The sequence below is a fragment of the Pseudophryne corroboree genome, chromosome 1 (assembly GCF_028390025.1).
Source record: "Pseudophryne corroboree isolate aPseCor3 chromosome 1, aPseCor3.hap2, whole genome shotgun sequence".
Taxonomy (NCBI): Eukaryota; Metazoa; Chordata; class Amphibia; order Anura; family Myobatrachidae; genus Pseudophryne; species Pseudophryne corroboree.
In genome coordinates, this window is record NC_086444.1 from 126898356 (window position 1) to 126922480 (window position 24125).

The 24125-nt window shown below is 46.1% G+C and overlaps 1 long non-coding RNA gene across 1 annotated transcript in view; it reads right to left on the minus strand.

Annotated features, from left to right (window-relative positions):
- Positions 1 to 22162, minus strand: part of LOC134983809 (uncharacterized) — a 377280-nt gene extending 355118 nt beyond the window's left edge. The window contains exon 1 of the long non-coding RNA XR_010191712.1: positions 21892 to 22162. This is a non-coding gene — a long non-coding RNA (uncharacterized LOC134983809). The remainder of the gene's footprint in view (positions 1 to 21891) is intronic.
- Positions 22163 to 24125: the final 1963 nt, after the last annotated feature.

The following is a 24125-nucleotide window of genomic DNA, read 5'->3' on the forward strand; positions in this document are numbered from 1 at the left end:
CAAAAAAAAAAAAAAAGAGGCGCACCAAGGTCGCTGTGTGACTAAGCTAAGCGACACAATGGCCGACACAAACACCTGGCCCATCTAGGAGTGGCACTGCAGTGTCAGGCAGGATGGCACTTCAAAAAAATAGTCCCCAAACAGCACATGATGCAAAGAAAAAAAGCGGCGCACCAAGGTCGCTGTGTGACTAAGCTAAGCGACACAAGTGGCCGACACAAACACCTGGCCCATCTAGGAGTGGCACTGCAGTGTCAGGCAGGATGGCACTTCAAAAAAATAGTCCCCAAACAGCACATGATGCAAAGAAAAAAAAGAGGCGCACCAAGGTCGCTGTGTGACTAAGCTAAGCGACACAAGTGGCCGACACAAACACCTGGCCCATCTAGGAGTGGCACTGCAGTGTCAGGCAGGATGGCACTTCAAAAAAATAGTCCCCAAACAGCACATGATGCAAAGAAAAAAAGAGGCGCACCAAGGTCGCTGTGTGACTAAGCTAAGCGACACAAGTGGCCGACACAAACACCTGGCCCATCTAGGAGTGGCACTGCAGTGTCAGGCAGGATGGCACTTCAAAAAAATAGTCCCCAAACAGCACATGATGCAAAGAAAAAAAGAGGCGCACCAAGGTTGCTGTGTGACTAAGCTAAGCGACACAAGTGGCCGACACAAACACCTTGTCAGGTTCGGTCTGGTTTGTGTCCCCGGAGGGGGCGCTAGTGGGTCAGTGTAGGTAGGATGGAAGAAGTGAGGAGACTGGATTGGATTCCTGCGCATGTGCGCAATGTTATTTATTAACATAAATGTTCACACAACAAGGCAGCAGAATAACGTGCAGGAATAAACAATAAAAAGTATGTAATGGAAATGGTGCAGCTTGGAAGCTGAGAGTCTATGGAAGGAATGGTAATATGACAGTATGATGGATAAGTCCACTGGTGTGGAAACCAGAGTGGTTTAAAACGTGGAGCCAGCAGAGATGGTAATAAATGTATAGCAACCTGGTAGCAGATGCAGGAGACTCACGTGAATGTTCACAGTGCAGTTCGTTAAGCACAGGCAGCTAGCAAGCTGCTTCACAGGTGAGGTGATGGAATGCACCTGGAGAGAGTCTCTACTGCTGAGGCTGAAGCACACTGTGGTTGTAGATAGGTGTGGAGCCAAATACAGATGCAGGGGTTTCTGATGCTTGTAGTTCCACGGAGATGTAGGAAGGTAACCAGGAACACGGAGGAACAGGAAGGTAACCAGGAACACGGAGGATCCAGGAAGGTAACCAGGAACACGGAGGATCCAGGAAGGTAACCAGGAACACGGAGGATCCAGGAAGGTAACCAGGAACACGGAGGATCCAGGAAGGTAACCAGAAACACGGAGGATTCAGGAAGGTAACCAGGAACACGGAGGAACTGGAGACTGGAACACAGGAACTTGCACACTGAATGTCGCAGGAGAGCTGGAGTGGTTGCTGGAACTTGTAGTTCCACAGGAACACTGGAACAGCTGGAAACTGGAACGGAACTGGAACAGCTGGAAACTGGAACGGAACTGGAACAGCTGGGACCTGTAGTTCCACAGGTCCAATACACAAGGATATCTCTGTAGACAGAGGATTGCAAACAGGAGCCGCCTGTTCACAGAATGTGACGTGTTGTCCAAGGCAAAGAGACTGAGCCAGGAACTGGAGTTTAAACACCTTGGTCTGTGATGATTGGATGATCTCTATGAGAACACACCCTGCTGGATTGGGTGTTCAGATCAGCTGTGAGTTAACTGGAGCTGGTGATTAACCAGGAGAATAACACTGTAGACAGTTAATGCCATGCACTGCTGGTTGCTGGCTGGGATCAGTAGTGCACCGGGAGTTAATGCTGTTTAACTAGAAGCACTGTGTACTCCAGGCTGCTGGCTGAAACCAGTGGTTACCAAAAGATAGAACTGGTTAGGTGGAGCACAGTGAGCTGTGGGCTGCAGGAGACTGAAGACTGGAACTGCTGGGACCTGTAGTTCCACAGGTCCAATTCACAGGGAATACTCTGAAAACAGAGGACTGAAGCCAGAAGACCCCTGTTCACTGGAAGTGATGCAATGGAGACTGCAGATTCCTGACAGTATCCACCCTTTTATGGGTGGGCACCGAACACCCACGCTGGAACTTGGAGGATCCTTGAAAAAGAACTTCGGAATACACAAAAGCAGAGGTCCTCAATAGTCTTCCCAACTTTCATCTTCAGAAGACAGATTTTCTTCGTCAGAACAAGTAGACCATTCATGGTCATTTGAGACATAATTTACTTCCTGGGAAAAGGCATAGCTAGGAAGGATAGAACCTCCCATAATGTAACTTGAGTCTTCATCAACAAACTCACTTTCAGAGTCAAAGTCCAGGTCTAGTGTGGTCATGGAAGCCTTTTGTTTAGGAACAACATTATCTGAGACAACCTGTGGACCAGTGAATTTGAAGCTATATGAGACACCAGGACTAGGGGTAACGGCAGCATAGCCAACACTTACATCAACAGATGGTAGACTTTGTACTGGTTTTTGAGCTCTCCAATTCTTGTAATTCTTGAAATCTCTGATACATTGATTCAACAGAACCTGATCGTGTTTGGAAAGAGTTGAGTCGAAAAACTGAGAACTGGAAGACTGATCAGAAGACTGAGCAGATGTTGAATCCGGGGAGTCAATACTTTCAGAAGTGTTGCTGTAGGATGGAGACACGGAAGTATATGCAACTTTCAAATCTGTAGTCTGATAACCTTGTCTTGACTTTGCAGCTTGGAAATCTTTAATAGCTTGGTCTAATGTATCCTGATCTTGCACAGACAGAGATGTTGGAGAGGATTTAGCAGTAGACAAACTGTTGACAAATTGGCCAGATTGCCCAGATGACTTTGAATGCATAAACTTTGGAGCAAACTCCTGTTTTACGGCTTCGCAGAAAGCCGGAAGATCACTCAGTAGCGGATCTTTAGATTCAATAAGAGGATTCGCCCAGTCCAGTGCTCTACCTTTGAAGAACAGGAGGAAGTATCTGATTGCATTGGCTGGAGTAATACTCACTGAAGATTCCGACTCAGTAAAAGCGAGGTATTGGCTCGCCACTGCACGGAACTGAGCATAGTCACCATCAAAGTAGACTGGAGCTTGTGTATCTAGTGGACACTTGGAAGGCTGAATGTCAGTTGAAGTCTCGGAAGACCATGTAGGACACTTGAGCGTAGAGGACTGGAATAAGCATTCAGAAGCAGGAGTAGAATCAACTTGAAATGCTCTAGGGTGGAGAGAGGACGTCATCTCCTGGATTGACTGACGGGAATTCTCAGCTGAGGTTGACTGAACGCTAGAAGCTTCATCTTGGGGTGAGATGCTTAGAGCCTCCATCTGGGTTGAGGCAACTGCAATATCTGCAAGAACCGTAGACTCTGGACATAGCGACGGGAGTTGCTTACTTGAAACACTGGAGAGAACCACACCGGGTTCAGAGGAACTGGAATCGGTAGGGACAGAGAGCAACTTTGGACAAACGGATGGATCCGGGATTTGTACAGGACTACTTGAATTGACTTGCACTGAAGGAGGCTGATCTGGACAGACGGATGGGACCGGATTGGGTCCAGAAAAGCTTTAACCGGCTGGAACCGGAGGAGTCTTTGGACTGACGGATAGGACCGGATTTGATCCAAAGAGACTGGAATCGGCTGGAACCGAAGGAGGCTTACTGGAATCGGCTGGAACCGAAGGAGGCTGATCCGGACAGACGGATGGGACCGGATTGGGTCCGGAAGAGCTTGAAGCGGCAGAAACCGGTGGAGTCCTCGGACTGACGGATAGGACCGGATTTGATCCGAGGATTCTGGAATCGGCTGGAACCGAAGGAGGTAGCCCATCATTGGAGCCACTCAGGCTGGCTGGAACCAGTGGAGACTTTGGACCGACGGCTGGAACCGGGCTAGGTCCATTGACACTTGACTCTGTATAGACAGAATTTGGATGTTCTGATGATCCCTCTTGGAGTGGTACTGAGCTGGTAGCACTCTCTGAAGTTGGCAAACAAAAGTTCATGTCTGTATCTGTGGCTTTAAGAATTCCTCCTGGGATCTTGGCCCTGGATTCCTCACTTGAGGCTGAAACTCCAAAGACCCCTCCTGGGGTTAATAGATCAGACACACTTCTTTGAGTTGCATGCCCGGATGCCACTTCTGGAACCTGAACATCAGATGCCCCACCTGGGGCTGTAGACACAGACGCCCCTCCTCGGGCTGTAGACACAGACGCCCCTTCTCGGGCTGTAGGCGCAGACGACCCCTCTCGGGCTGTAGGCGCAGATGACCCCTCTCGGGCTGTAGGCGCAGATGACCCCTCTCGGGCTGTAGGCGCAGATGACCCCTCTCGGGCTGTAGGCGCAGATGACCCCTCTCGGGCTGTAGGCGCAGATGACCCCTTCTCGGGCTGTAGGCGCAGATGCCCCTTCTCGGGCTGTAGGCACAGATGCCCCTTCTCGGGCTGTAGGCACAGATGCCCCTTCTCGGGCTGTAGGCACAGATACCCCTTCTCGGGCTGTAGGCACAGATGCCCCTTCTCGGGCTGTAGGCACAGATGCCCCTTCTCGGGCTGTAGGCACAGATACTACTTTAGTTATGGGTAACATAGATAGTCTCTGTTGATTTCTGAACTTGGGCTTGGGTCTATTTGTCACAGGACCCCAATCGTAGACTTTTTGGACACTCCTGTCCGGGGTAAAGGAACTTGAAACTGTAGAGGATACGTTGGAAGGTTTGCAGGTGAAAACACTGTGATGTTGGGACCTGTCACCAACTTTTGAGTTGCGGAAGGAACAGTCCTTAATAAGATGACTAGAACTCCCACAGTAAAAGCAGAGGTGAAGCTGCTTGCGATGCCGGCGTTCAGCTTCCGTGAGTTTGGAGCGCGGGTAGCTCTGGAATCTGCCCTCTCTCTGCATAGGAGAAGAGACTTTAGTTTGAAGAAAAGTTGACACGGAGGTCGCACTAGTCTCAACTTTGAGCAGTACTCTTCACTGCGTTTAAAGCACCACCCAGGATTTCTGGCATCATTAGAATGATTTTTGTTAGGAGACTTTGAAGTTGTTCCAATAGATGATAAAGAGTTCTTATTGGTTCAGAGTTCACAGCAGACAACAAAGGAGTCTTGAAACTTTCAAAGGAGGAAGTCGCTCTCTCAGGAGAGTTAGCTGTGAAGGGACTGCCATAGAACTGACTTGAGCAACATCCATCCACAGGAACGGATTGTGCAGGGAAAGTTGAAATGACTGGAGCAGGAGTGACTTGAACAGGAACTGGAGAAACAACAGAACTTGGAAGGGATTGCTGCAAGGTATCCAAACGGATAGACATTCCCTGTAGAAACAGGATCAGTTGTTGTTGTTGTGCAGCCTCATAATCATTGAGTCGTGACACCAAACTCTGGAGTATCCCTGACCCCACACTCTGACCACCATCCGGGTCCATGGGCCTTGGACAAACTGTCAGGTTCGGTCTGGTTTGTGTCCCCGGAGGGGGCGCTAGTGGGTCAGTGGAGGTAGGATGGAAGAAGTGAGGAGACTGGATTGGATTCCTGCGCATGTGCGCAATGTTATTTATTAACATAAATGTTCACACAACAAGGCAGCAGAATAACGTGCAGGAATAAACAATAAAAAGTATGTAATGGAAATGGTGCAGCTTGGAAGCTGAGAGTCTATGGAAGGAATGGTAATATGACAGTATGATGGATAAGTCCACTGGTGTGGAAACCAGAGTGGTTTAAAACGTGGAGCCAGCAGAGATGGTAATAAATGTATAGCAACCTGGTAGCAGATGCAGGAGACTCACGTGAATGTTCACAGTGCAGTTCGTTAAGCACAGGCAGCTAGCAAGCTGCTTCACAGGTGAGGTGATGGAATGCACCTGGAGAGAGTCTCTACTGCTGAGGCTGAAGCACACTGTGGTTGTAGATAGGTGTGGAGCCAAATACAGATGCAGGGGTTGCTGATGCTTGTAGTTCCACAGAGCTGTAGGAAGGTAACCAGGAACACGGAGGAACAGGAAGGTAACCAGGAACACGGAGGATCCAGGAAGGTAACCAGGAACACAGAGGATCCAGGAAGGTAACCAGGAACACGGAGGATCCAGGAAGGTAACCAGGAACACGGAGGATCCAGGAAGGTAACCAGGAACACGGAGGATTCAGGAAGGTAACCAGGAACACGGAGGAACTGGAGACTGGAACACAGGAACTTGCACACTGAATGTCGCAGGAGAGCTGGAGTGGTTGCTGGAACTTGTAGTTCCACAGGAACACTGGAACAGCTGGAAACTGGAACGGAACTGGAACAGCTGGGACCTGTAGTTCTACAGGTCCAATACACAAGGATATCTCTGTAGACAGAGGATTGCAAACTGGAGCCGCCTGTTCACAGAATGTGACGTGTTGTCCAAGGCAAAGAGACTGAGCCAGGAACTGGAGTTTAAACACCTTGGTCTGTGATGATTGGATGATCTCTATGAGAACACACCCTGCTGGATTGGGTGTTCAGATCAGCTGTGAGTTAACTGGAGCTGGTGATTAACCGGGAGAATAACACTGTAGACAGTTAATGCCATGCACTGCTGGTTGCTGGCTGGGATCAGTAGTGCACCGGGAGTTAATGCTGTTTAACTAGAAGCACTGTGTACTCCAGGCTGCTGGCTGAAACCAGTGGTTACCAAAAGATAGAACTGGTTAGGTGGAGCACAGTGAGCTGTGGGCTGCAGGAGACTGAATACTGGAACTGCTGGGACCTGTAGTTCCACAGGTCCAATTCACAGGGAATACTCTGAAAACAGAGGACTGAAGCCAGGAGACCCCTGTTCACTGGAAGTGATGCAATGGAGACTGCGGATTCCTGACACACCTGGCCCATCTAGGAGTGGCACTGCAGTGTCAGGCAGGATGGCACTTCAAAAAAATAGTCCCCAAACAGCACATGATGCAAAGAAAAAAAGAGGCGCACCAAGGTCGCTGTGTGACTAAGCTAAGCGACACAATGGCCGACACAAACACCTGGCCCATCTAGGAGTGGCACTGCAGTGTCAGGCAGGATGGCACTTCAAAAAAATAGTCCCCAAACAGCACATGATGCAAAGAAAAAAAGAGGCGCACCAAGGTCGCTGTGTGACTAAGCTAAGCGACACAAGTGGCCGACACAAACACCTGGCCCATCTAGGAGTGGCACTGCAGTGTCAGGCAGGATGGCACTTCAAAAAAATTGTCCCCAAACAGCACATGATGCAAAGAAAAAAAGAGGCGCACCAAGGTCGCTGTGTGACTAAGCTAAGCGACACAAGTGGCCGACACAAACACCTGGCCCATCTAGGAGTGGCACTGCAGTGTCAGGCAGGATGGCACTTCAAAAAAATAGTCCCCAAACAGCACATGATGCAAAGAAAAAAAGAGGCGCACCACAGGTATAGAATGTAGATGGATAGTATACTTAATGATGACACAGAGGTAAGTACAGCAGTGGCCTTCCGTACTGCTATTATATATAGTATACTGGTGGTCACTGTGTCAGCAAACTGCAAAACTAGAATGCACCACAGGTATAGAATGTAGATGGATAGTATACTTAATGACGACACAGAGGTAGGTACAGCAGTGGCCTTCCGTACTGCTATTATATAAAGTATACTGGTGGTCACTGTGTCAGCAAACTGCAAAACTAAAATACACCACAGGTATAGAATGTAGATGGATCGTATACTTAATGACGACACAGAGGTAGGTACAGCAGTGGCCTTCCGTACCGTACTGCTATTATATATAGTATACTGGTGGTCACTGTGTCAGCAAACTGCAAAACTAAAATGCACCACAGGTATAGAATGTAGATGGATAGTATACTTAATGACGACACAGAGGTAGGTACAGCAGTGGCCTTCCGTACCGTACTGCTATATATACTGGTGGTCACTGTGTCAGCAAACTGCAAAACTAAAATGCACCACAGGTATAGAATGTAGATGGATAGTATACTTAATGAATGACGACACAGAGGTAGGTACAGCAGTGGCCTTCCGTACCGTACTGCTATCAGTAGCGGATCTTGCCACGGGCAAGCAGGACTTTTGCCCGGGGCGCCGCCTTCCGGAGGGCGCTGGCGCCATCCGGAGGGCGCCGCACCATGGCAAGATCCGCCACTGCTGCCCGCTGTGTCCCCCGTCCGCATCCGCTGCCCGCTGCCGTCCCCGTTCGCCTCCTGTGAAGGGAACTAGACGCTATGCGTCTAGTTTCCCTTCGTGGAGAGTAACTTTGCTGAGCGGTGCGTACAGGGGGTGTAATGGACCACGCCCCCTGTATTAGGCCACGCCCCTTTTCCTGCCCGGGGCGCAGAGCGCCCTTGAACCGGCCCTGACTGCTATATATAGTATACTGGTGGTCACTGTGTCAGCAAACTGCAAAACTAAAATGCACCACAGGTATAGAATGTAGATGGATAGTATACTTAATGACGACACAGAGGTAGGTACAGCAGTGGCCTTCCGTACTGCTATATATAGTATACTGGTGGTCACTGTGTCAGCAAACTGCAAAACTAAAATGCACCACAGGTATAGAATGTAGATGGATAGTATACTTAATGATGACACAGAGGTAGGTACAGCAGTGGCCTACTGTACCGTAATGCTATATAATTATATACTGGTGGTCACTGGTCAGCAAAACTCTGCACTGTACTCCTCCTATATAATATTATACTGGTGGTCCCCAGTCCCCACAATAAAGCAGCACACTGAGCACAGATATGGAGTGTTTTTCAGGCAGACAACGTATAATGGTGGTCACTGTCAGCAAAACTCTGCACTGTACTCCTGCTATATAATACAGCTGCTCCCCAGTCCGCACAATTAAGCAGTGTGAGCACAGATATATGCAGCACACTGAGCACAGATATGGAGCGTTTTTTTCAGGCAGAGAACGGATAACTGGTGGTCACTGATCAGCAAAACTCTGCACTGTACTCCTCCTACATTATACAGCTGCTCCCCAATCCTCCCCACAATTAAGCAATAGTGCACAGCACAATCAAGTTCAACAATAACGGAGAGGACGCCAGCCACGTCCTCTCCCTAACATTTCCAATGCACGAGTGAAAATGGCGGCGACGCGCGGCTGCTTATATAGAATCCGAATCTCGCGAGAATCCGACAGCGGGATGATGACGTTCGGGCGCGCTCGGGTTACCCGAGCCATACGGAAGAATCCGAGTATGGCTCGGATCCGTGTAAAAAGGGTGAAGTTCGGGGGGGTTCGGTTTCCGAGAAACCGAACCCGCTCATCACTACAGTAGTTTGGACCCCCCTCCTTCAACAATCCAGAGCACTTTATTTTCATTCCTGGTTTCGAGCAGCATCACAAAAGTACCTTGGTTCATATGTAGTGTGATGGCGGCACATGCACTGACTACCAGTAATCGCTCATTTGCATCAACATCTGCATTGCGTACAAATCTGAATCACGCCCTAGGACTTTTGGAAGTAGATTTGACACCTGTGTCACATTTAAAGTAAACCAACTGCCCACATACAGTAGATGAAACCATCTTGTGTCTCCAAATCATCTTATTACAGAACATCGCTTAATAACATTGTCACTAGTCATTATAAGTCAATAGGCTGCATTCTCAGGATTATTGGATCAGAAACTTGTATTCCTTGGACTGGACAGGATCTAGGTGTATAGATGAGTGTGTAAAGGAGGCTGCAATTCCACCTTACACAGCAGTTGAAACTGTATACTAGGCCTGAATCTACACAAAGGTGGTCATTCCAAGTAGATCGCAGCCAGCAACTTTTTGCTGCGGCGATCAACTAGTCCACGCCTATGGGGGAGTGTTCTTTTAGCTTAGCAGGGCTGCGATCGCTTGTGCAGTCCTGCTAAGCTAAAAAAAATTCAAGCAGAAGAAGACTAGCCCTGGACGTACTTACCCTGTGCGACGATCTCTGCGATGCTGGAGCTGGCTTTGACGTCAGACATCCGCCCTCCGTTCTGCTGGACACACCTGCGTTTTCCTTACCACTCCCTGAAAACGGTCTCCTACGGTCCTGATCCGCCCAGGTATGCCTCCTTCTTGTCAATCTTCTTTGCGGTCGGCTCTGCGACCGCTGCCATCGTAGGACGCGACATAACCCGGCGACCCCTGTCACCGGGTAACGTCGCACATGCACATTGCGGCCGCCGTGCATGCGCATTCTGGACCGCTGCGTGCGAATGGGTCAGAATGATCCCCCAAGAAATTTAAATGTATATATCCAGATCTCAGAGCATCCCTACCCTAATCCTGACCCTAACTCATCCCTCACCCCAAACCTCACCCTAACCATAACCCCAATACCCTAACCTAAAACTCAATCCGCTAAACCCTACACAATACCTTAGCTTAACCCTTAGTTTTTCCCTCTTAGTTAGTGCTATAAAGATGGATGGCCCTCTCCTCGTTGCTCCTTACATATAACACAATTCTTATCTGAAAGAGTGCTTGGGATCAGAAGGTGGCTGAGCTGCAAGATACTACAGCAATGGCCTAATGTACTGTACCACTATATACTGTTGTTCACCAAAATGCTGCACTGTAATACTATATATACTGCTCACAAAATGCAGCACAGATATGGAATGGATACTTGCAGTGACACTGAGCTGCAAGATACAGCAATGGCCTACTGTACTGTACAACTATATACTGTTGGTCACCAAAATGCTGCACTGTAATACTATATATACTGCTCACAAAATGCAGCACAGATATGGAATGGATACTTGCAGTGACACTGAGCTGCAAGATACAGCAATGGCCTACTGTACTGTACAACTATATACTGTTGGTCACCAAAATGCTGCACTGTAATACTATATATACTGCTCACAAAATGCAGCACAGATATGGAATGGATACTTGCAGTGACACAGAGCTGCAAGATACAGCAATGGCCTAATCATGTACTGTGCAACTATATACTGTTAGTCACCAAAATGAAGCACAATGAGCAAATATGCAAAAAAATAAAAGTGGCAATGACACGGCTACATTTTGCCTATCATATGACTAGCATTTGTACATTTGTGTGACTTTGGAACCAAGGGGTCTATTTACTAAGCCTTAGGTGGAGATAAAGTGCACGAAGATAAGGTACCAGCCAACCAGCTCCTGTCATTTTTCAAACACAGCCTGTGACAAGGTAGTTAGGAGCTGATTGGCTGGTACTTTATCTCCGCCCACTTTATCTCCATCCAAGGCTTAGTAAATAGACCCCTTAAGCGGGAAGGAACCCTAATTAGTCAACAATCAGATGACATTAGTAGTCTTGGTCGTCACTGGATGAATCCTCTTTCTCACTTCTCATTTGTCTTGTCTTCCCCCCACCCCTTTCCCCCAAAAGGGCTACCCGTCTTGCTGCAGGGTGACTGTAATGTAAACTCAATGCTGCTGATTAGATATAATAAACAAATATCTAGTCCTCTTTGCCCTTTCCCCAGACTGGAGATTTGTGTTTGGTCCAGGAGCTAGCCTTCCACCAATTAGAAGAATAAAACTTTGCCCTGAGTAACCATTCACCTATTATATGGAACTGGAGATTAGTCCTGGGTCAGCCAACATGGAGAGAATCACTGTAGCTATTTCACTATCCACAATATAGCAAAGTATGACCAGCTGTGTGTTGGCAGCAGGGAAGCACGACTGCAGAAGGAAAAGGGGAAAGATAAACTGGGCTCAGGTCTGCAGCTTATAATACCGCCCTTTACTTAACAGAGCACCTGACATGATGGCAGGAGACAAAACTAGGGCATGTTGTGCTATGTATGTAGCAGTTGCCTAGTCAATGAGCAATGGGTTGCCCTTGTACTAAAGGAAAAGCAGAGTGGGTGATAATTATTTATATACCCCACTTAAGCGAATGGTCACTTGGTGGAATTTTTTCCTACTGTTTTCTGCCATGTAGCTCTAGTGTATCTTTCATTCCTTGTTCCATTACGCAATGTTGGCCCATATCTTTGCCCATTTTATTGAAGTGTCCCCACCTCTGTTTTTTTCACAATTTTCAATGCCACTTACTGGGACCAATGATGGAAAATGATGGAAAATGGATACATTGCTCACATACTATAGTTAGCAGTGAGGGTAAAATAAATTTAAATAAATATTAAGTAAGTTATTTATTCACAGCACTGCAGTAACATAAAGTAACCACTGATTTTTCCATCCTCTCCTAGGACAGATTTTCTTGTCTAGATCATGCTTCAATGAAAAAATGGTCTGAATCCTTCTAACAATTGATATCTCTGTCAGCATTCCAAGGAACACAGAAAACTAATTGGCCATTTAAATTTATCCCAAAACTTTTCTAGGAAACCTGATGGGTCCCAGGACTCCCACATTACAGACGACACTGTGCAGCCTTGAAATGTCCAGTTTGTAAAGATCAGTTAATGTGGAACTTTCCAACTTCACTTATTTATTTGAGATTTTTGTCCATGTTTGGAATTGATAGTGTATTTATTTCTTTAGCTGGAAAAACAAATGATTTAATTGAATGTCTTATGCAGTTGTATAGCACTGTGTTTTAATATCTTAATTAAATACATTACTCTGATGAAACCCTGTTCCTAGTCTATGTCAGTAGACGTAGGGACAGAAATTGACTTACCCATGCCCATCTCCAGGGACCTTTGCCAATGACAGGCCAATACCCATGGTTCCAAATGTGTTGAATCACCACAGGAGTCTGGAAGTCCATGCCTAGTCTGTAATCATGCAATCTTAGGTAAGCCAATGGTTGGGATCAAGGTTCCTGGGTTCCAATGTATAGACAGACAATGTCTAGGTCGACAGTCATTAGGTCGACCCCATATGGTTGACATGCATTAGGTCGACACCGACAAAGGGTCGGCATGCAATAGGTTGACACTGACAAAAGGTCAACACTGGAAAAGGTCGACAGGTTCAAATGGTCAACATGGCAATGGGTGACACGCATAAGGCCGACACATGTTGACACAGCTTTTTACAATTTATTTAGCATTTTTTTTACACTTTTTTTATACTTTACCATACATGTGGACTACAATTGGGAATAGTAAACTGTGCTCTGATGGTGAAAATGACACAAAAAACAAACTAAAATGTTGTGTCATCCTTTTTTGTGTAGACCATTTCACAGGTCGACCTTTTCATGTGTTGACCTTTTGTAGCTGTCAACCTTTTCCTGTGTCATTTTCTCAGTGTCGACCTAATGCATGTCAACCTTTTGCCAGTGTCGACCTACTGCATTTTGACCATATGGGGTTGAAATAATGAATGTCGACCCAGACATTGTAGATCTTCTATACAACACCCAAGGTTCCTAACTGGCTGATTCATGTTAGGAGAAATGATGTAAAGCATAAGATAGTTGGTCACGTCTATGGCAGTTCTGTTGAGTTGGGCTTGGCAAAAGCAGGAAGACTCTATGGTCAGGTGCTGCCAACTGTTAGTGGTAGTATAAGAATCCCAGGAGAAGTCCAAACTGTGGGAGCATTAGATGACTGTATTGCCATTGTGTGAACTTTGAGTGTTCAAATCCCAGGGAGGGCTCTGTTTCTGTTTGTATATTTCTCTTATAAATCAGTTGTCAGGATCCATCCTAGCACCTTTCCTTACTAGCGCTTCCCCACATGTCACACCAGCTGTAACTTCTCCTAGAGTATCTTATATGTTGTGGCCATCTTTGCACATACACTTGTGCTAAATCCCCCATACTTAATGGTAATCCAACATGGCACGGTTACTACATAATAGTATTCCCACACAATCTTTCCACTAGAAGCAACCAAAAGTTCCTCTGTGCATGAAGCAATATCTTCCCACACTATTTCAGGACACGCCGTTGCTGGTAACTACCGCTGTCTACACAGGCACTGCGGCTGTTGTATTGGTCAAGATTTTATTATGGGCCCTTAAAGGGGATGTTTGAACTCCTTAAGTAAAGCCGCTCACTGTATTTAACAACAATATACTGTGCAATATTGTACTTCCAAGTTTTTGCTTGCTACCAAATAAAAGATTAAAATGAAAACCTATGCAAATCGTGAAGAAAGACAACAATGACTATGAGTTTTGCATATAGTATGAACAAACATAGCCGCTTTCCTGTGTAGAGAAGCACTACTGTATTCTATATTGTGTTGCACGTAGTAAATGACCTTAATTATAATATTTGACTTTCACATCAAGCAGAATTTGCATCACTGGGCAACAGTGACGGGGTGGCAGGCAGAAGTTTATTTTTTTAGGTGTGATAGTGTCAACATGCCTGGAGTCCAAGAGCCCAGGGGCGGATTGGCTATAGGGTTCTCCTCGAAGATCCCCGATAGGCCGATGTGCATTCGGGGCCTGTTTTTTTATTGGCACGTGAGGGGTGGTGCTGCCGCCATGGTTACACGCAGAGCCGTAACTACGTGTGTGCCAGGTGTGCCTGACACACAGCGCAGTCGCGCAAATTGACTCATTACAAGCCGCCTGTGCTGTGCTGTGTGCACCACGCTGGAGAAGAGGAAAGGAGCAGCGCCGGAGGCAGGGGATGAGGAGGAGGGAGGGGGACTGGAGCCGCAGCAATGCTATGTAATTGGTAGTGGCGCCGCTGCAGCTGTCCCTCTCTCCTTCCGCATTGGTTGCCCGGCGCTGCTGTGAATGCTAGGATGCACTTCCCTCATCCCAGCATTCACAGCGGCGTCGGCCAGCCAATGCGGAAGGAAGGGGACAGCTGCAGCGGCGCCACCACCAATTACACTGCGCTGCTGCGGCTTCAGTCCCTCTCCATCCTCCTCCTTCTCCCCTGCCCGAGATCTGCTGCATGAAGCCTGCACCGAAGAGCCTGAGCCAGCAGGGAGAGATGGTTAGTATCTATCTATCTATCTATCTATCTATCTATCTATCTATCTATCTATCTATCTATCTATCTATCTATCTATCTATCTATCTATCTATTCTGTCTGCCACAATGTGTAAAAAGGGGGACTGGCTGCCGTAATGTGTAAAAAGGGGGACGCTGTCTGCCGTTACGTGTAAAAAGGGGGACGCTGTCTGCCGTAATGTGTAAAAAGGGGACTCTGTCTGCTGTACAGTGTAAAAAGGGGACTCTGTCTGCCGTAATGTGTAAAAAGGGGGATGCTGTCTGCAGTAATGTGTAAAAAGGAGGCGCTGTCTGCCATAATGTGTAAAAAGGGGGACTGTCTGCCGTAAGGTGTAAAAGGGGCTCTACCTGGTGTAGTGGCGCTGCTGTGCGGCATAATTTGAATAATGGAGACTACTGCAGACCCTCCAACATGACCCGCCCCACTAGGTACAAAATACTCTGTTCCTGGACTTCCCTCTTAATTTATGATTGCCATCACCTGTGTTGAACTAGTTAAATGATAAGAAAGCTGTTTCTTCACAGATGATGGCAATAATAAATTAAGAGGGAAGTCCAGAAACAGAGCATTTTGTACCTAGTGGGGCGGGTCATGTTGGACGGTATGCTACTGTGCACCGTAATATGAATTGGTATTATTTTGTGGCCACACCCCTTCCCCATGAAGCCACGCCCCAATATATTTTTTGGCGCGCCTGTGGCGCGCACTGACCCTATTTTGCATAGGGGGGCGCCAATGACGTTTCTTGCACACAGCGCTAAAATGCCTAGTTACGGCACTGGTTACACAGTATACCTCTGGTGCTGCCCATGTGAGGCTGTGATACGCCGGTAAAACACTATGAATAATAGTGGGTATCACGTTTGTAAATGGACTAACTTGCTCCAGTGCTGCAGGGGTTAACAGTTCCCTTACTGGATGATGCAAGCAGTTAGCAGGGAAACACTAGGACCCAGAAGGATGACAGCCACAGCACCTGAAGAGTGGAAAGATCCAGAGCCCCAGCAACGGGCTGACCTGTGAACTGAGGAAGGGGAGGAGCCTGTGGTGAGGGAAGAGAAAGCTGGGTGAGGAGACAGAGCCAAGCTGGGTAGATCTGCCTGGGAGCTGGCTTGTACCTGAGAGTGGGGTGCAGCTGTGGAAGGACAGCAGGAAGCTCCAGTGACTGGAGAGATCCCCTCAGCCACCAGGAGCCGCAACACAGGGACAGAGAGTGGTGCAGACATCACAGTGTGACCAGCCAGGCACGTTGGGAAGCAGCACTAACACCCCAGGGTAAGCTGCTGTAAAATCAGAGGGAGGAGAGGGCCAGCAACAGACAGACCCTCAGGGAATCCCCAGCCTGATACCTGACAGCCAACCTCCTATGTGCCCAGTCAGTCAGTGTGAGCCAGAAAGAGAGAGAGGCCAGACAGAGCAGGAGCTAGAGACTCTGTATTGAACTTTTACTAAGGGCAGCTGGGTAACCCTCACATTGGAAGAAAGCATTCAGCCAGAGCCGGATTAAGGGGGGGGGGGGCCCAGGGGGTATGTACCCCGGGGCCCCCTTTCTAAAAAGGACCCCGCTGCCTCACCTGCCACAGATCGGATCTGTGTTACCGATCCGATCTGCAGCACTGCGCTCCAGGACACCGCGTCGCCTCATAGGTTGCCCTGGCAACCTAACAGCAGTGGCGCCGGCGTTGCGTGAAGCACAGGACAGCTGAGCGACGGCTCAGCTGTCCAATGGCGTGATGTAGCAGCCTGCGGCTCAGTCAGTGGCTGGATGTGCAGGCTGCACGGAAGAAGTGGAGCCAGCACGAGCTGTAGCTCTCGCTCTCCTGTATCACCAGCAGCCGTGCACGATGTAATATATATATGTGTAGATATGTGTGTGTGTGTATATATGTGTGTATATATATATATATATATATATATATATATATATAAAATATGTGTGCGTGTATATATATATATATATATATATAAAAGTCCCAATGGTGCAGCGTTCCTGGCGTTTAAGTAATACCACTGATTTAGGCATAAGTTTGGCAACATTTCAGTGCCCTTTATACGTGTCATGACCTGATGAAAGTGCCACACTAATAAAGGGCAATGAAACGTTGTCAAACTTATGCCTAAAACAGTGGTATTACTTAGACGCCAGGAGTGCTGCACCATTGGGACTATTGTGGATTTATTTGTGCGGCCACCCAGCGCAAAACCCGGCGGGCACCTGACGCAGCATTGTTCATGCAGAGGGAAAGCCAGACATCATGCCTTTGATAGATAATATACTTGTGTGTGTGTACGTATATATATATATATATATAGGTTGGTATTGTGTGACCGGTGATTTGGAGACCGCCGGTCACCATACCGACCCTGGGATCTCGGCATTTAGATGCCCGGCGGGCTCGTGGTGAGCTGCGCTGATCTTGCCACAGGTTCTGTTCCCACTCTACGGATGGGAGTGGGAGTAGTCACTGCTTGTCGGTATGCTGACTGTAGGGATTGTGAGAGGGGGCAGAATGTAGCCGTCGGTATTGTGACCACCGGTCATATAACTACATCCCATATGTATATACAGGTATATATATATATATATATATATATAATTGATCTCCCTGCCTCTACGTTAGGGGCCCCCCTGTTTGAAATGCCCCGGGCCCCCCATAGCCTTAATCTGGCTCTGCATTCAGCCAAGTGTGATACAACAGGCTGTCAGTGGGAAGCATAGTCACTCTACTACAACTGACATCCAGCTGCTATTGAGAGTTAGAAACCAACAAACCATCCCTTATCACACAAAGGGCGGGATGTACTAATGTACTAACAAATGCGATCAGCATTGCGGAGGACAGCTCTTCCAATAAGAGCAGACCTCCACGATGCACAGCGGCAGCCTGACTTCCGGGATTCGGCCCGGGAGTCAGTCTGCGCATGCGCGGGGTGACGGGGGCGGCCGCAGGGCATGCTGGGAGGGATCCGATCAGATCCCTCACACAGCGCAGCGGAGAGAAGCCCATAGGCTTCTATGGACTATCGCCAGCTAAAGCTGGCGTACCCCGCCGCGGCGCTGACCTGCCGGCCGGGGGTTAGTACATCAGGAAAATGCGGTAAACAGGGGGTTTACTGCATTTTCTGCTTAGTACATCCGGCTCAATGTGAGAGACTTGGACAGTGATATAGTTATTGTCACACCCTGCAGGTTGCATTACAGACTGTAGTGAGGGGACATGAACTCACCAAACCAGGAATTGTACTACTTCCATTTGGCTATCCTAACAAAGAGAGACATACTGCTTCTACCTCTTAATGTGCTTTTGCTAACTAAAAATTCAACTGCCATCTGGAGGACACTAGAAATATTGCCAAGGTTAATTTAATTAATATTGTACTACATGCAAAAGTGGAGTATTACATTTGCAAAGGTGTGCTTGACCGTGAAGTGTGGTGTAACTATCTATAGATTGTAAGCTTGCGAGCAGGGCCTTCCTACCTCTGTCTGTCTGTTTTTACCCAGTTTTGTTCTATTACTGTTGTTCTAATTGTAAAGCGCAACGGAATATGCTGCGCTATATAAGAAACTGTTAATAAATAAATAAATAAATAACTGGCGTTACCTGAAAGATATTACTGTAGCAGTTAGGATTGTCATGTGTTTTACCTGATTTGGTACCATTGTGTATGTTAAACCATTTTCTCTCAAAAACAGCAGTGACACCCTTATTCCTTATAATAAAATACCAGTCACTGTCCTAACGCGTGGTGACATGTTTGTTGGGATCTTTGGGGGTCCTTGTCTCTCTGCCTAGTCCCCAAGGAAGCTTTAAGAGCGAGTGTACAGAAAGCCAAGGAAGAAGATCAGGAAACGCAGGTACCACTCGATCCACTCACACACCGCCACTCCATCACTAGTGGCGTATTACAAGGCCACTTATACATATTTTTCCAGGGCTACTTTCAGATCCCAATCTGCCCCTGCAAGAGCCCAATACTTCACATATCAAAGAAATAGGGCTAAAAATGAAGATAGCTACAGAAAAATATGACTATTGCCAGAAATAGTAAGAGGAATAAATGAACAAAATTATCATTAGATCTTAGCTGTTTCAAACATTCCACATAAGGAAAGAGGAAGTTGGCTCACAGGGGATTATTTTCTGTGGGGCTGCTAAAAAAATGTTAGTAAATTGTATTTTGGAGCATTTTTATGAACAGTAACAAGCCCCCACATCTGTTTTTAGCGCTTAACTGTGGGCCTTATTCAAAGTCAGTATGAAAGTCACTTGCAATTTGTGATTTATTTATTTTTAAAGTTCCAAAGTTCCATTACTGCAACCTATTCGGACTGAGTTTTAAATGCAAATCTCAAACTGCATGTCAATCCCTTTGTGGTACCTAACTGAGATGAGACTGGATTGTGCCTGGATGCAGTGTTGGACTGGGGCATAAAGGGCCCACCGGGATAACGCTGTGTTAGGGGCCCTAAAGGTGTTGTCAGGCACCAGTGGGGGTGTGGCCAACTACCACAGAGGTTTGGCTAACCATTAGAGAGTGCATGGTCTGGGCTCCTTGATAAATATATACTGTATAGTAAACACTGCTAGTGCATGCATGAAAATGTACCACACTAATAACAGCAACGCATTGTAGAAAATTCTGTGCAGTATAGTTCTGTGCAGTATAATGTAACATCTGTATAATGTATAATTCAAGTGTGCTGGAACATGAACCCTAGAGGAAGAGGTGGTCCCGCATTCCGTGGGGCCCACCGGGGGTTTCCCCTGTTGGCCAACACAGGACAAATGGAGCTATACTGAAGTGATAGCTGGATAGGGCAGCTACGCAGCACCCAAGTATCTTGCGGCTGAGACATTTGCATATTTTGTTCCGCACAGCTGCTACGTAGAAACTCACAGCTGCAAATACATTTACGTACATCACTGAATCAGGCGTTTAGTCGGCCATTGGTGGCAACAAGTTTTCTGATAAATACTGCCGTTAAGTTTAGTGTCACAATCCTGATTTGTTAACCTTTATTTTGATAGAATAACACACGCTCAGTATTATGTTTTGTTTAAGTAAATAAAAACCTTCTACAATACAGCAGATATAATATTCCTTCTTGTGTATGAAAGTAACAAACAAATAATTCTAAAAAAATACCCACAAAATAATCTAAAGACGTGATTATTTAAGAAAACGGCATCAGTTCAGAGGTGAATCAGCAAACTGAAGCAGCTCTCTAGTGCTGGCGACACTCGCCATCATCATCATCATCAACAGTGTGTGTTTGCTGCAGCTCTCAGGCACCTGCAAGTGATACCGATATTGACAGGTGCATCTGTATCCCTGGGCGAATCGGCTTCAGTTCAGCATTTCCAACCGTGCATTTATCAAGCAGCACTGCGCATACGCAGCGATTGAATAGTGATAGCGTATGCACAGAAGATAGATGCACAAAATGTGTGACAAGTAGTTATCGTCTTGGGGAGGTAACAGCAGTGCTGAAAGTAGGGTGGTACGGAGTCCATTAAGAAATATGGTGGTGGTACTCAGTACAACCAGCCCACCACTGGGGCATCATTTATAAGGGGCATTTTTGTGTGTGGGACATAGAAATGGTGTCAGTGGCATAACTGTGTGTGGCATAATATGCAATAGGCATTACGGTGAGTGGCATAATGTGTAATGGGTGTTACGGTGCCTGGCATAATGTGTAATGGGCAATATGGTGTGTGGCATAATGTGTAATAAGCATTATGGTGTGTGGCATAATGTGTTATGGGCATTACGGTGTTTGGTATAATGTGTAAGAGGCAATTTGGTGTGTGGCATGATGTGGCCATGCCCCTATTGTTATGTAGCCACTTCCCTAGTTTTGTGTGACCAAACCCCTTCATGACATGTGACCATGCCTATTTTTACTATCAGTACCACTAAAGAAAAATTCTACTTGCACCACTGGGTAACAGGTAGTGGCTACTAAAACACAGGTGTGTTGGAACCCTTTTCTGGATATTCCCTAGTCAGCCGCTGTCAGTGGTCATCTATGTGCACAAGATGGTGGCAGAGCCATTAGTACTAGCTGATATGCCTGGTTTCAACTAGGCAATGGTTTGATGGGCAGAACATTTTACCACTTATCATCCTCTTAGGAGTCGGATTTTGAAAAATCCCTGCTTAGTGAGTAACTGCAAATAACGGTCACAGTTTCCAGACCACCCAGCAGGTCACATGTTCTAAATCATCCAGCAGGTGCACAGGGAGAGTTCACCAACTGTCACATTTTCCAGAGCACATTGGTGATGCATTGTAAATGGCAGGCGGACATTTTGCCAAATAACTATGAAACGAAGTAACTAATATTTTTCTGCAAATCTATGGACCAAGACCTTTAATTTGGTATATGACGTGTCTGCTCAGACAACGGCATCACAGAAATATGTCACTCATAAAAGTCACCCTTCTGCTATTATTTTATAGACCCTGCAAGTGAAATCGCAACTACGCATGCAGCTGCATGCACCTCTAAATCAGACTGCCTGTCTGCATATGCACAAGCCTAACTCAGTATGAGCCCCTATGTGTCCCTATGTGACCAAATAAACACACAGTATTAAAATGAATCTCAATTAAACATATTTAAATGCAACTCTCCTTCCATCTAGAGATCATTATTTATGCATTATGTATCTAGAGTGCAGTATTCGCTTGTCTTTTGTAGTTAACATTAAAGGGGGAAAATAAATGTCTAAATATTAAACATACAGTATAAGTCTCCACTTCAGACAATAAGGAGAATACTGCAATTACTGTATTATAAAATGATCCGTGATTAACAGCTTTGATGTAAGGGATCTCATGTTCCACTCCTAAACACATAAAGCATAAAGCCAAGTCAGACTCACATACAAATACAGCTCATTGCCGCAGATGTCTTCTGTACATTACCTTTTGAGGGGTCAGCTTTTCAGAAATTCTCTCCCTAGATCCAGGAAAGAAGTCCCCATGGAATCCTCGTACGAGACTCCGAAGCTTGCAACACTAACAGACAAGTGTTTCTGCAATTAAATTGTTTAGTGTGCTGGGAATCTAAACTGCACTGTTATGCCCACTGAGTTCATTTCCTCCCGAATAAAGGTTATTATGCGGAGGAGAATAAGTGAAACTAAATTGGCTTAGTTGACCTCCCCTGTAACTGAAATGGTTCTTTATTGTCACATCGGATCCTGCCAGAAGTTATTCTTGCCAATATCATCAGTGCCTGTGCATTGTCACTGTTTGCAAAGGACCGATTTTCTGATTCATGCACACTATTAACCCACACATAGAAATACAGTCCCTTTAAAATCTGCAAACTACAGTGTCATGATAATTCCTTAAAAGGCCAGTATGAAACCAGTGGTGTAGATAACAAATCCAGTTAAATAATCTAGAAGAAAAACAATAATAATGTTACAACTAACAAAGTATTTTATATGTGGAAACTATTGTAAATCATTCCTACACATGGGGGTAAATTTACTAAGATGGGAGTTCTATTTAAGATGGGAAGTTGCCCATAGCAACCAATCAGATTCCAGGTATTATCTTCTAGAATGGTCTAGATAAATGAGAAGTAGAATCTGATTGGTTGCTATGGGCAACATCCCATCTTAAATAGAACTCCCATCTTAGTAAATTTACCCCATGGTCAGAATTTATGTAGCAACCTAACGCTGATTTTTTTTCTTTAAATACCAAGTTAAGGGAGTGTCAAAGTCGAAAAATATTGTAATGCATACACCATGTACTAACCCCATACACATGCCCGCTACGCGTGCACTTATTCCGCCCTGCAATCATGCGCGTGGTATGGGTATTTACGGCGGAGTTTGTGAGCGCATAGAGAGTTATCAGAACATTACATATTTAACCCAAATAGTGCATTTTGTACACATAGTTACGCTACACCACATCAGCTAGTATCAACAGTTTAAACAGTTCCAGGACTAAGGGATTCGCCTTTGCATGATAGGAAGGGTCAGATAAAGGTTGGAAGGTGATGTCTAGTATCCAGCTGTAGGGTATTTTAAGGGTAACATTCCGGTGTTGGTTAGAGAAAGATCGCATGTTCCAGCGTATAGTTATGTGCAAAAGTAGAATATAGATATTAACTGTATTTACTGTATATTATGTATGCGGCGGGAATCCAGAGGATGCCACCCACAAGAGCAGTTGAGAAAGACATCGCCCACATTTTCAAATCAACCTATGACCTCTCCTGTAATGTAAAGACACATCTCTGTGTCTAATGGACAATGAGATTACAGTGACCATTGTATTGTGTATGTAAGTTGTGTATAAAAAGCCCATTGTTGCCTGGCCGGTCAGAAGACTCTGAACGCTTTCTACCTGACAAGCGGAGGACCGGCCGGGTTGCGCTTGCGAACATTCTCACGTATGTACATTCTCTGTAGCCATTACTCTGTTTTAGATTTATCTTGTTAGCCTGTAGTGTATGATTTGTACTGTTTTACCTTTTGAAATTATCCACGGTGGCCTTAGAACCCTGTGGTTTCAACTACAAATCGGTGTTGTGTCCTCACTTTCCTGCAAGGGTTTAAAGTGTATTTAACTGTATAAGATTTATAAGTATAGATAAGGTGTACGCACTGCGGGTACTTTATACCGTCAGCGCTACTTAAGGTTTAAGGTATAACATCGTTGCAGTACTTTGCTGCTAAGGGTTTAAAGTGTAATCATATCATTGCATTGTATCACTAACAAGGTTTAAAGGTTATCAATTGTGTGTGCGCGCGCTGTGCGTACTCTGTACACTCAGCGCGGCGTGTGTACGCCAAGTACGTACCACGTACGGGACTCTGTACGCAAATAGCGTACAGAGTGCGTAGCGCGTGTATTCAGTCTAGCGGCCATAGCGGCTCCACGATATAAGTGTATCTAGAGGTATAGCTTTATGGTTTAAGATAATATCGACATTATCAATTGGGGGTATCGTCCGGTTTTTCCTCATACCCGCAGCCTAGCAGGTTTACGCAGACTTTATCTATCAGCAAAGGGCGGAAAGGTATCCCCCGTAAGCCTTCTCTTGGTTGGTGGATACACTAGTGCTGATTAGATAAGCGTCTGCCCTGCATGGTTTGTAGGGATGCTGGAGGGATCCGTAAGGTAAGAACGCAAAG